This window comes from Podarcis gaigeae (genome assembly GCF_964106915.1).
Source record: "Podarcis gaigeae genome assembly, chromosome: 3".
Classification (NCBI taxonomy): Eukaryota; Metazoa; Chordata; class Lepidosauria; order Squamata; family Lacertidae; genus Podarcis; species Podarcis gaigeae.
In genome coordinates this window covers 90971023-90985476 of record NC_139680.1, presented here as the reverse complement: position 1 = coordinate 90985476, position 14454 = coordinate 90971023, and the positions used below count along the sequence as shown (strand labels likewise).

Sequence of the window (14454 nt, the reverse complement as noted above, 5' to 3'; positions counted from 1 at the left end):
AGGGGAAGGAGCAGGAGGCGGCGGCGGGAGCTTGCAGCGACTCCTGCTTCATGGCGGCGCTTCAAGTGATTTACCCCTTTGGAGCGAGAGCAGGATACAACCCGCCTTGGTTTTTCGTTCCCTCTTGGCTGCCTCTCCGCTCATCGGCCTTCTGTCCGCACTTACAGTATTTCCAATAACCCAGAAGCTTGCACGCTCTGCGGTGCGTGGAAATGCATCCGCGCTGCTTTCCCACCACGACGAGGGGGCGGGAGGGGAAGCCCCCCTGTTGTTACAGGAGTGTGCACTTCCTTTTGAAAAATGACGAGTCTTAGGCGGGGTGCGGGGGGAGCTGAGTGGAAAATGTTGCAACCTGGGGTGCATAGCAACATTTGCAACTCTCCTTCCCCTTATTTCGCTAGGCTTGGTATATTTTTAAAACCCGCCAAGGAGAGCTCGCCTTTCCTCCTCCTCTCCCACCCCCGCGCTCCTCTTCTCTCTTCCGCACGGTTTATTGTGTTCGCAAACGCCATATTCCCTGACAATGCCAGCTTGGGAGCAACGATCTGGAGAGCTCCGGGGCAACGATCTGTGTCCTCTCCTCTCCCCCCCCCCCCGGCTCTCCAGGTGGTAGCATAGTAAATGCGACTGCCCATGTTACCGTGCCAGTGGCAACAGCAACGAGACAGGAGTGGCTGTGCCCGTTTCGGAGGCGATGCGCAGCCCTCGGTCTCGCAACAGCTACCGCCTCACTCCCGGCCTTTCCTGAAAAGACTTGTGCAAGCGGCGAGGAAGGGAGGGGGGAACTAAGGTAGGGGAAATTGAGACTTGAATTACACAAGACTCCAGCAACACCACCAGGCTCCTTCAAAGCCATCCCTTTTCTACAAAGATGCAGAACATAAATATGTGCAAGAGCTCTCTCGCTTTCCCAGCTACAGGCGCGGGCGCGCGCACACACACACACACACACACACACACACACACAGAGAGCGCCTGGGTCTTCAGCTTGTAAAACAAGTATGGCGCAAATCTGAACAGATCTTTTTGAAAGCGGAGTGGGAACAGCCTGAAGATATGGCAGCAACCCCGAGTGGACCTCCATAATGAGTGCTTATGTCGAGGTGTGGCTCGATGTTTCATGTATGGCTAACACTGTAGTTGAAAGCCAACCAACCTCAAAACAATGAAGGCAGTGTTGATTCAATGCAAGGAAAAAGCCCTGTTGCACTACTAACTCAAAACGCACTCCTCTCCAGCCAGTCTAAGGGTGCACATAAATGTCACCAGGCATTGTATAAGAGATTCACATTCTAATGCCAAAATAACAGCATTTCGAATCCATCCCAACGTGTCAATGTCCACTCAAATGGGAATCATGAAAATGTGGCTTTGGATAAGGACTCTGCATAACTTGATCTGCTATTACTGTACAGAGAAACAGGTTGTCACACATAGCGTGAAGGATGGTTTTGACAATAGAGATCTAATTATATCGTCTAGCAAGAAGGGTGGTAAAGCAGTTATAGTTTGAGTTTGAGACCTTGGAGAGGATAATTCAATTCTAAATAAAGGCAGCATTGTGCAAGTATAGTCCTGTGAACTGGAATCCCTGGTTCCTAACCTCAGAAATGTAAAAGCTATTGGGGGTCTCCAGTGTGACAAGAGGCATATGCTCAGGTGCTCCTTCTATTTTCATATTCTAAGGGATGAGTTTAGGATTTCATAACGGGCTGGGGCCTACCTTCTAGGCATTTTCACTGGTGTAAATGTTGACGTTAAAGTTACTCATATAAGATGCTATCATGTTGACTGTAAAATCAGTTGGTATGTGTTTTATTGCCTCCCGCTCCTCAAAAAGCTCAGTTAAAAAATTGATGTTGAAATAATTAATTGAATCTAAAACCTAATTATGACAATAAATGCGCATTTCAATCCATAAACATTTATTCTCCCCTCTCAGCCCATCTGACTGTCTTATGAGACTATGGCTTCATGAACAATGTTTAATACAATGCTAGCTTCTAAACACAATCCAATGTGCTTGTTCTTACCCTTAGTACCCTGCATGCCTTGGGACCTGGGTATCTTAAGGACCTCCTCTGCCCATAAGTGTACCCCCACTTGTTATCCATTCAACACTGGCAGTCCTGCTCCATGTGCCCCCCCCCCCCGCCAACTGAAGCTTGGCAGTGATACCTAGGAGCAAGACCTCTTCAGTTGTTGCACCAACTTTATCCAGTGCCCTCCCCAGTAAGTGCCAAATGGGCCCCAACACCGTGTGCTTTCAGATGCCTGACAAAAAACATTATTTATTAATACCTTTGGGATCAGTTTAGTTGATTCTAAACCGCTCTAATCCACCCCAAGTTTATTTAGGACTATTAGACCCACCTACTAGCCAGAGTCCTCTGGTGGCTTCCAATATATTTAAAATACAGTAAAATAGACAGGAGTTACAATGGGTGGTATTCAACCATGCTTTATTCAGAGTAGAACCACTGAAATTAATGACCTAACTTAGACATGTTCATTAATTTAAAAGGGTTTACTCTGAGTAAAACTTAGTTTAATAGCACCCTGTGTGTATAATCACAAAAAGGTGGCTGCTGATCTTTATCACAGCTTTTGCCTCTGCTGGCAGATGTAGGGGGTGCTGGGGGAGTAATTATGTTAGCATGCTCCCCCCCCCCGCTGCCGCCCCAGTGCTCAGATATTGAAACTGCCACTCTAGAATTGAATCTCCTGGCCTGGAAATGGCTGCCAAAGGAGGCAGATGTTAGTCTTTGGCAGGCCAGGACTTCATTGCTGAGCTGCTGTCTCTTACAGTCTATAGAGCTGGTACTAGCAGATGCAGGAAACACTGAGGAAGCAAATAGCATAGAATCAGATTTGTTGATTTGGAAGAGACCCTGAGTGATATCTAGTCCAATGCGCTGCAATGCAACGATCTCAACTAAAGCATCCATGACAGATGGCCATCCAACCTCTGCTTAAAAGCCTTAATGAAGGAAAGTCCATCACCTTCTGAGGAGTCTGTTCCACTGTTGAACAGCTCCCACTGTCATAAAGTTCTTCCTGATGTTTAGTTGGAATCTCCTTGCTTGTGAGTTGAAGCCATTGGTTCGAGCCCAGCCTCCAGAGCAGGAGAAAACAAGTTTGCTCCATCTTCCATGTGACAGCCTTTTAGATATTTGAACGTGACTATCATACCTCCTTTCAGTCTCCTCTTTTCCAAGCTAAACATACCCAGCTCCCTCAACTGTTCCTCATAAGGTTTCTCATATTGTGGTGCCCAGAACTGGGTGCTACTTGTCCTTTATTTCTAGGATGACAAGAAACTATTAGGGTGCACTCTTTGGGTCTGGTCAGTCAACTAGCTACAAATCCATTTAACAGTTACCTCATCCAGCTCACATTACAAGCTTCTCTGCAAGAATATCATGGGGACTTGGTTAAACGTCTTGCTGAAATCAAGACACACTATGTCCACAGCATTCCCCTGATCCACCAAGCTTGTAACTCTATTTTTTAAAAAAATGAGATTCATCTGGCATTAGTTGTTTCTGAGAAACACATGCTGGGTCTTAGTAATCACAGCATTATTTTCTAAGTGCTCACAGACCAACCATTTAATTATCTGTTTCTAAAACATTTCCTGGTGCTGACGTCAAGCTGTTGGTAGTTACCTGGGTCTTTTTCTTTCCCTTTTTTAAAGAACGGAACAATATTCACTCACCTCCAGTTTGCAGAGACCTCACCTGTTCTCCAGTAATTCTCAAATTTATACAGAGGCTCTGATATTACATCAGCAATCTCATTTAGTACCCTTGGGCACAACTCATCAGGCCTTAGGCCTAGAGATTTGAATTCATTTAAAGTAGCTAGGTCTTCCCTTACCACCTCTTTTAATAGCTTGGGCTTCAACTCCCTCCTTGCATCGTTTATTCTGTTCTCACTAGGTTGGGCACTGCTTTCCATTTGGGTGAAGAGAGATGCAAAGTAGGTGTTAAGTAGTTCTCCACCTTCTCTCTGTCACCCATCAGCATTTCTCAGTCTTCTCCACACAGAGGACCTACTACAGTCGTACCTTGGAAGTTGACTTCCAAAATGTTCGACTTCCAAAACGACTTCAAAAATGTTCAAAAACCAAATAATGGCTTCTGATTGGCTGCAGAAAGCTCCTGCAGCCAATCAGAAGCCGTGGAAGCCCCGTCAGATGTTCAGGTTCCAAACAAACGTTCACAAACCAGAACAATCATTTTCAGGTTTGTGGCGTTCGGAAGCCAAAACGTCCAAGTTCCAGGGCATTCGGGATCCAAGGTACGACTGTGCTGTACTTGCTTATTCTTCATCTTACTTTGAACATAGCTGAGGAAACTGTTATTATTTTTAACCTCTCTTACAAGCCTGAGCTAATTCTGAGCTTTGGCCTGCCTGACCTTCCCCCTGCAACTGTTGGCTACTTGTGTATACTCTTCTTTTATGATTTCCCCTTTCTTCCATTTTTTATATATGTCCTTAAATACTGGCTATGTCCAGGAAATTCTGGACATATGGCAACCATATTGTACCTACATGGATCAGAAGGAAAGGATTGCATTCCGTGGACTTAGAAGACTTTGCAACCTCCCCCCTAGTCCAGCAATGAGAAAGCTCAGGCTCATGGGACCTCCACTAATTGCTAATATGCCACCCAGTCTAATTCAGGGTGTTGAGATTAGCCTATAAAACTCCATAATGAACTAGAACCTAAATACATGCAGGAAAACCTCTGCCTATATCAATCTTCTTCAGCTCCAAACTGCTGCGGACACATTTATTGTCTCTTGTCCTTTCACTTGAAGATACATATGGCACCTTCACTAGTGGGTTTTCATCAGTGACTTGCCTTTTCAAACAGGCCTTGCTGGGGGGGGGGGATTGAGTGCAGTTGTTTGGTGAGACCAATTAAAATTGAAGTGTTCTGGATGACATGCAATGAGGTCCACTCACTCAACAGAAATTCAGCTGCATGACAGTACCTCCAATTTCTTTTATCCCCCCTTCAGTCCCCTCACACACCCCAAATTTGCTTGAGAATGTCTCCCAACCCTCTGGAACAGATTTAGGAGTCATGGGATGTTGCAGAGCTGGAAAGTAAACCACTATTGCGTGTACGTATGCTTGCTTGCGCTACATTGGACCTCACCTTTCATTTGCTGTAGGAATGCAGGTGTTGCGATTGGTGTAATTATTTTATGACTGTTTTGATTGTTTTAATATAAATATTGTAGATCACCCAGTGATCTTGACAAAAATAGAGGTTACACAATGAAATAAACATATCAGGTCTAAAAGAAACTAGATGGAATAAATTAATATGTGGAACTCACTGCCACTGGTTCAGAAAAGAACTAAACACATGTATGAATCATAGGAAAAACAGCAGTTACTGGTTAAACATATCTGCACACATCTGAATTTTTTGGGGGGAATTTTAATTCTTCCTTGATTTGGAGGAAAGACCCATATAGGTGTGTAGCCACCAGGTTCTATGTGGGGTTAGGCACAACTAACTGCATAGGAAATAATCCTCACTGAACTAAACATGCATAGGATCAGATTGCACTATCCTAGCCTGTTTTTGCATTTGAACTCGTCGTTCATGTTTATTCTACCATCACGTGGGTTTATTTATTTTCCCCTGCGGCGCTTAAATACATTGTATTGCAATCAGCCCCGCACATCTGGAACAGGCAGCTGTCACTATTTCTGGTGGTGACAGATCTGTCTCTGAGGCTGCGCTGGCTGACTTGACTTCTGGAGGCCAGTGCAGAAAAGGAAACTCATTTTCTCAATTATTAATAGCTCAAAGGAAAGAGGCCGCATCGCCGCAGAAGAAGCAACTTCCACCCTGGGAAGATTTCTCTGCTAAAAATGGAGGTGAAATCTTTTGGTGATGGGTCCTTTCCTGCTCCTGCAAAACGAGCCAGCTTCTCGCCCTTTGCTGGGAAACCTAATAACAGCGTTCAGGTTGCAGGCCGCATGCAACCTCACACTGTACAGCCTGAGTTTCAAGGGCAAAACTCAAGTGAACGCTGGCCTGGCCGCGAGTCTGTCAGCCATGGCCTCTCCCCGCTGTGTGGCAAAGCGGCAGCTCGCTGCAGAGCTAACAAGGCGCCTGCGCGGGAGCAGCAGCCGTAGGCCCGGAGCAGCCATGAAACGGGAAGCTCCGCCCAAGCTGATAGCCATATATGGCAACTAGGCCCTCGGGGGTGACGTCATGGGCTCGCTGAACTCTAATATGGGGCAGGTTTTCTCCTGAATGACTGGCTGCCAGGCAGTCGGGAAAGACGCCTCTAGGAGCTTTTGACAGCTTCGCTGCAGAGGTCAGCCAAGGGGAGGAAACGAGGGGCCTGCAGACTGGGAGAGAAGTCTGCCTGCGGAAGGGGGATCTCGACTAGAGGCACCCCCTCGATGGCTGCAAAGGAAAATCACGTTGCTTGACAATAGGAGGAAAGGAGCTCCACTCACAGGCAGCCTGAGAGCTGTAGTGGGATGTCCTCCCACAGGAATCCTTCTATTTTTAAATCTCACTCTTTACTACAGCTTTACTATGAGCATAAAAAGCAGAGCAGGGACTGCAGCAAGCAAGTCTAAGACCGCCGTTCTCCTCCTAAGCATAATCAAATTTCGCTGAAATCAGTGGGCTTTCTAAGTAGATCAGGATGGAAGGCATACTGTTTTTACAAAGTGGGTTTCCACCATCACTAATAAAAAGCTACCGAGGAATGTGGAATGCGAAAGGGAAAAGGCTAACAAACAGCTCTGGCTGACACAACTGTAATTAGGCTTGTCTGTGCAGGGGGCCTTCAAGAAGCTGCAGCTCTTTTATTTTGGTGCATTTAAACCATTAGCCTCAAGTGCAAAGATGTTAATTCAAGCTCCCCCCCCCCCCAATTTATTTATTTTTTACAGTCATCAACTTGCACACCTTTTCAATGAATGCATTTATGATCCATTTCAAAGAAGAAATGATTGGTGTGTTTAGAGATAAATTTTATTATGTCATAAACTCTTATGTCATAAATTTATTATGTCATAAACTCTTATGTCATAGACCACTTCCTCCGATGCAAAAATGCTTTTACTGTAATAAATAACAATGCAATCCTCTACATATTTACTCAGAAGCAAGTCTCTCATAGTTTAATAGAGTTTATGCCCTTGTAACTACACTCTTGTGTGTTTACTGCAGCTTAAAACTGCAATTGCACAATCCTAGACATGTCTACTCAGAGGTAAGTCCTATTAAGTCCAACAGGGATTTCTCCTGGGAAAGTTAGGGTTATAACCAAACTCTATGAGGACTACAGAATTTTGTTTTGTTTTGCTGCAACAGACTAACAGGACTACCTGTTTAGATGTTAGTCAGGAGATGTTATCCTAAGTACCTTCAAAATATTTTTACATGTAAACACTATAAATTTTATTTGGTTTAGTAATGGTGGAATAGACAGGGCATCTCTAAGGTTACTTACAGTTGTCTACCTCCCTTTCTAGCTCCAAACTCTGAAGGAGGGCTGGAGCTCATCTCTGACATGCTCCTCCACCTCTGAGGCACTTGGAACACCTCCACAGCACAGCGCTGCACAGGCTAGTCCTCCTAATCTTGGAGTTGGGAAGCTGGGACATTCCTGTCATCACACCACATTTCGGACGTGCTCCAAGCATCTCCACAGTCCAGCATGACATAAATGATCCCCATCCTGAGCACTGTTTGTGGACTCCTTGTCCTTACAAGTGTTCAGTAGCACCTTTCACCGAAGGGTTGCAGTAGCCCATGTATTATAATGTGCATTCTTAGATTAATTCTTTAAAGCTGTATTACCTGAGAATACATTTTTCCATCTTAAGCTGCTATGACATCATGCTAGGTGACAAAAATGTAATTAAATCAAGTGTGTTGATAGGCTTCTGCTCTCTGACATTAAAGTGTGCAGCAACATTGTGTTACACTACTGCAGATAGAAGGATGGAAGGATATATGGCTTTTACATCAATATTATTGCAAGTCAACTGAATCTTTTCCAGTCAGGAATCAGTTTCTCAGCCTTTTTTATTAACCATTTCTGGATAACTCTTCAATGTGCTTTAGAAATTCCACATCATTTATCTCCACAACAGCCCTGTAAGCCAGCTGAAATTGAGGAAAATGAAACTTGCTCAGGAACACAGAGCTAAGTAGATATTTGAATGTGGGTCTCTCACACCTCAAAACAACACTCCAGGACTGCAATACACTGACCACCACTGTCTTGATGTAAAACAGCACTCTTGCCTTGTCCCTGGTCAAACTATTGGTCCATCTACCTCAGAATGGTCAATTATGACATGCAATGGCAGAACTATTTCAAATCACCTGTTACCTAATCCTTTTATTTTAAATAGGAGATGCCAAGAATTAAACCTGGGACCTTCTGCCAATAAGACAGGGGTCAACCATCTTTTTGTGTGGGCCAGTGAGTTGTGGCATAACACAAAATGGCTGCCATGGAGCATGGCACAGAACAAAATGGCTGCCACATGGGCACAGAATAGCACAAAATGGCTGCTGTAAAGGTGTAGCATAGCGCAAAAGGCTGTCAGATCTAAAAGAGTAGAAAGGGACAGGCCCACAAAATGGTACATGTATGCATCAGTGTGGGTGAAAGAACCTACATCAGCCATTACTACACTCACTAACAGAGAGAAGCTCTTTGCACCTCTCCATTATTCAGAAGGTGAGTGGGTGTTCAGTACTGGAATCACATGAAATGTTTAAGGCAGGTGTTCAGTGTAGGAGAGACCCAGTCAGTGCAAACAGAAACAGAGCTGGAAGAGCAAACATCCTTACATACATTGTGGATTTTTGAAAGGATATTTACTGAGGCCTTTTGCAGGTGCCATGGGAGGTAGTGGCAGAAACACTGGTGCCTAAGGGCACCACGTTGGTGATTCCTTGACGGTATCTGCTCTACTACTGAACTAGTCTAACCGAGGAGTGCTGACTCTGGAAAAATATTGGGGTGGAGGGGCTGACATCGTACACAACATCACACCCAGATATTGTGTGTGACGCTCAGATGTCTGATGCTTGGCTTCCATAACCAGCAACTCCTCCTGCCACTGCCATGGGCCATGGGCTGCTTCCCTTCCAAGGCAGCAAGAGGAGGAGCCACCACATTCCTGGCTCGTGCAATCGTGCAAAGCCTCAACATCATGCACAACAGTATCGTGTTTGGGCATTGCACCCAGACAAACATTGAGGGGGCCCAGCCCCCCTGCTAACAAATATTGGGGGGGGGCTCAAAGGGGTTCAGCCCCTAGGAGTCGGCACCCCTGGTCTAAGCTCATCAATGGACATAGGCCTGAGACATTCTTTATATGAATATATGAAGTTAACATATACACAAGTAGTAGTACTTCAAGGATTGAATGGCAAAATGATCTATAGACTGGATACATAGTTAACATTTTGCATTGCAATGTAGTGTTATTGCTATGAACAGGGCTGGTTCCAGGTTCCAGCACTATCCTGGTGGCTTACCTTGAAAAGCAGGATACCTGTGTCTGCTACCACTTTTCTCAGTGCCTCTCTAGTGAGAGTCTGGCAGTTTGGCTTACTAAGGCACTGCTGAGCTAAAACAGCTGCAATAGCACCGTCTTTATTACCATATGGATGGTAACTGTCCAGCTTGGGGGGGGGGACTAATTTAAACAAATAAAAGAAATGATGGCACTAACCCTGAATGGGTTCCAGCATTTGCTCCTCTGTGCTGGGCACTGACTTGGGGCTGGACTACAAAACTCTGTATGCGGTTTTGTTCAGTGGATATGTTGGGTTCAGATACCATTTGAGCTACTTAAATCTCAACCTCTCAGCAATCTGCTCCATTGGATGGAGTCCTATTTTGATCTCCACCTTTTAGATCTGGGGTAAGGAACCTTATTCTGCTCAAAGGTGGCATTCTTTTTGTTCCGAGGCCATGTGCCAGTGGTGGGACAGATGAAAAAGTGGGTAGAGCAAAAGCTATGACTCTTACCTTTGTACAGAGTAGACTACATTCAAACCCTCCCAAAAGGCAAGTAAGAGACATTATCAAGGATAGATTCCAGTCAAGCACATGAGGGTGGTTCGAAAACAAGGCCAGTGAGGGATGTGGTCGTATGTGGTCTAGGAAGGGGGCACAGCTTGTGGGCCTGAGGTTCTAAACTCCTGCTTTAGATGCTTTTACTTGTGGCTTCTTTCCTATATTGAGGAAACTTCTGGGTGTCCTTGGGCAAGTCATATTATCTCACCCTGACTCACCTTATCTTGCCTGTAAAATCATAGTAGCAATAGTAATGGTTCTGCATTTCACATAATTTTTGTGAAGATTAGCAAGGATAACATGCCAATGAGTCACTACCAACAATATACAAATAGTATTATTTTTCTCCCACAGCATTTATAAACTGTTTAGTATTTTTTTAAAAATCTCAGCAGTGAAATATAAATGTGGAGGATGTTTCGCTTTTGGTTTTGTTTTTTAGCTGAGGGTTTCTGAGGAGAGAGATTACACTCACACCCTGAAAGCAGACTCTGAAAGTCTGGCTCTGCTGACTGGCCAAAATAATAGTCAGGCATCTGATATTTACAGCCAGTCCAGGCAATCTGGAGGGTTCATATTGTCTGCCAATCACAAGAACTGATGTTGCACAAACCTCTTCCCTTCTCTACCTTCTCTCATAGTAGTTTGTAGTAATTTACTAGCCTCAGACACAAAGATACTATTGCCTGCCATGGCAATCTCTAAGCAGTGCAAGATTCCAGGGGTTCCAGGCAATTAGCCAGGACTCATATTTCCTTTTGGAATGTGGCCCAGCAGAGACTGTGGTGTCTTTATGATATATGGTTTATTTACAAATATATACAACTTGAGCCTACAGTGGAGGGGTTCACCGCATTAACACCCAAGGGTTTTGCTTGTCTCTAGCTGCAGCCTTGGATTCAAACAGAAATCAAACACTGCTCTCAAATATTGTTCTGACTCTCTCTAGCTTGCTGCTTTCCTTCTAGGTGATACCACTCCAACTTTCAACTCTAAACTCTGGCTTTGTCCTTCTAACTAACTGAGTGCTTTGCGAGCTGACTGGGGGAAGGGACCCATCCATTTGTCATCTCACACAGAGCTCCTTTCCTTTGTCTCTCTTAATGGCTATCACCTCAACACAGAAGAGAAGAAGAAGAAGAAGAGTTTGGATTTGATATCCCGCTTTATCACTACCCTAAGGAGTCTCAAAGCGGCTAACATTCTCTTTTCCCTTCCTCCCCCACAACAAACACTCTGGCTTATATTTTAACACTTTCTGGATCCAGGGTTTAGGAGGGTCTTGCATACAGCCTACTTCCTTCTCCATAAACTCAGCATACCAGTCCCAGACTCAGACACAGCATTGCAGTCTCTGATATAATATATTCAAACTCAGGCAACAGAAAAATAATATTTTTATTGTAGAGTATTTTGACAAATTTACACTGCTCTACCAGCTAGGCCTCATCCAGGCTGTTTCTTTCCAGTAATGTTAGCTTGCTTTTTGTTTTGGTTGACTGTACGTCAGAGCAGGAAGAATTGGCAAATCCAATGTACAGCAGACTTGGAGAAGAAAACAATTGACAAAATAAGTATCCACCCCTCTTTGTTTTTGCTCTCCCTTGACAGAGGTTCCTGAATTTAATTATAGCTCACAGAGAAGTATTCTGCTGAATTACTGAAACTCTCAATAAGGACTAGATTCTAATTTTCCTAATTAGCATCTGAGCATTTGGAAAACTCGCCAACATCCTCAGCCTAAAAATGAACACACAGGCTGCAATGAGTCTAGTGGTTATTTCTAAGAGCTGCCAACCAAGTCTATGAATATAAAAATGTGTAGGAAATGAGAGGGCAAGCATCACATGGCCTTGTAATATGCTTCCTGGAACAGAGCTTGACACCATTTGTAATCATCTGAAGTTTGCAAAACAGAGCTAATGATGTGGTGACCAAGATGATAGCTGAAGAGCCTGAAGTAAAATAAAGCAAACATTAAAAGAAAATCATTGTTTTACAAATGGGATGAGGACTGGTTTGTAAACTCATTATTTGTAATGCCAAGTTGAAGTTCTAGTAACTGGGAGTAATCCCCAGGATACTGAAACCTCACCTACATCTGCATGCTATTGGCTCACCTAGAACACTTACGTATCGTAAGTGGGCAGCAACTAAGGAGGAATGCAGAAGACACTTCAAAGTAGAGAATAGTTTAAGGCTTAAAACCTGTGAGACTGGAACCTTGATTCTGAGTTAAGTGTATGTCCTGTCAATCAGGATCTGGAAAAAGCCTTTTAGCTCAACATTAAAAGACTGAACAATCCCTGAATATGTAGTTGGTAGAGTGTTGTGTTTGGACCAGGGTGACCTGGGTTTCAAAATCTTATGCTCATCCATGAGATTCTGAGTCAGTTCTTCCACTTTTCAGCCTAACCTACCTCACAGGGTTGTTGTGACTATAAAATGGAATAATTGCCTTGGAGGGAAGGCAGGATACACATTTGCTTAGTAAATAATGAGTCATTGACAATGCTCTTTACAAAGCAGACAGGTTCTCAAGAGTGACAGAACCACTCTTTGTGACTCCCCATTGCACCATAAAGGGAAATGCAGGAAAAGGGTGTGACTAACAAAAACTTGTCTTTTGCATGCCATTATTTTCTGTTGTTGGTCAGCAGGCCAGGGATCAGACTAGTTTCGCTAAAAGTTAGAGAAAGGGCAAACTTCACCAGGACTCACTTTGGGGCAAGTCACATTAAAAAGAAAGGGGCAGGGCTTGTGCAGGGTCATGGCTGAGCTCTTGCATGACTATAGGGCTGTTAGAAAGGTTTTTTTTAAAACAGGGAACAGCAACAGTGCCCCACTGTTTTTTGAACATTTGCACTATGGTATGCACTATGCATCCCTAAAGCTTAGAGAGGTCCATGGTTATAGAATCATAGAATAATTAGAGTTGGGTGGTCTATAAATCTTTATACATAAAAAAGCCAGCTAAGCATTTGGCTACACTGTGCCATTTGTTTACTTTAAAAATACAGTAGCATTACTAAAATGCTTTCAGGGCCTCTTTACCCTCATTAGGCAGTGGTGGCTGGTGCCCAATGGGGCTGGTAGGATGGAATGTAGGGAGGTCAACAGTAGGTGGAGCCAGAGCCAATGACAGATGGAAGAGCTGATTAATTCTAATTTTATTCCACCCAGATCTTGGACTGCTTGTAAATAAAACAGCAGGTGAGATAGGTGGGGCAGTGCCCTATATGCTCTACTGTAATTACGGTTGGAAGGCCCCCTGTGCCTACCTAATATCTTAATATCTGTACAAATCAGTTTTTAAGTGTTTTTACTATCATGTGTTCTCCCTCCCCTTCAAGGAACTCAGGGAATTCGTCATTCTGTGAGAGGCTGGTCTCTAGCAGAAAACATTCTGCATCTTTACAGAACTTGTCCTTAGCTTCCCTTTGGGTAACCCATGCTAATTAAACAGGTAAAGCCAGTTCTTATAGTAATAGCTTCATTACAGAGAAGAATCTCTTGCAGTGATTTTAACAGTGGTACTCCAGCACTGTTTCAAGATCTGTGTTTGCATAATGTCAAGGACCAGACATATCATGGAAGAAACATGTCTGATAAACTCTTACATCATGATTCTTTGTGCTGCCCAGCTGTGGCAATACACTGGTTTGTGGCAGTATAGCAATAGCAGCATCCTGTCTGAAGCAAGAGACACACCAGTTCTGCTACATTGTCTGTTGGTTCTAATCCCATTATACTAGTGCATATCAGGTATAAGATGCAGAGCTGACATAGTTGATTCAGAGTATAGCTACACATCAACTGAGCTAATAATTGCTACTATTTTCTTTAACAAGGAAATGATTTCATTAAAGGTTTGTTGCAACACTGCTAAAACAGCCAAACATAAGTCATCGCTGGATTTCCCCTTCAGGCCGATTTATTTCTTTAAGGGTCAGACATTGTATATTCAGATATCCTAAGAAGAGAGCAAGTGTGGTGTAGTGGTTAAGAGCGGTAGATTCGTAATCTGAGGAACCAGGTTCGCGTCTCCGCTCCTCCACATGCAGCTGCTGGGTGACCTTGGGCTAGTCACACTTCCTTGAAGTCTCTCAGCCCCACTCACCTCACAGAGTGTTTGTCATGGGGGAGGAAGGGAAAGGAGAATGTTAGCTGCTTTGAGACTCCTTCGGGTAGTGATAAAGCGGGATATCAAATCCAAACTTCTCCTCTTCTTCTTTTTCTTCTTCTTCTTCTTCTTTCATAGGAAACTGAGACAACAATGGGTTGTATCCAATGTTAGTCATAGACTAGATCCATTCAGATGAATTGACATGATTAAATCAAATGGTCCATTAATGCTGAA

The 14454-nt window shown here is 43.9% G+C and overlaps 1 protein-coding gene across 1 annotated transcript in view; it reads left to right on the top strand.

Moving 5' to 3' along the window:
• The window catches only part of LEFTY1 (left-right determination factor 1), a 46068-nt gene extending 31763 nt beyond the window's left edge, over positions 1-14305 (top strand). The window contains exon 5 of the transcript XR_014562772.1: positions 14131-14305. The gene's annotated coding sequence lies outside the window, so the exon portion shown is untranslated. The remainder of the gene's footprint in view (positions 1-14130) is intronic.
• Positions 14306-14454: the final 149 nt, after the last annotated feature.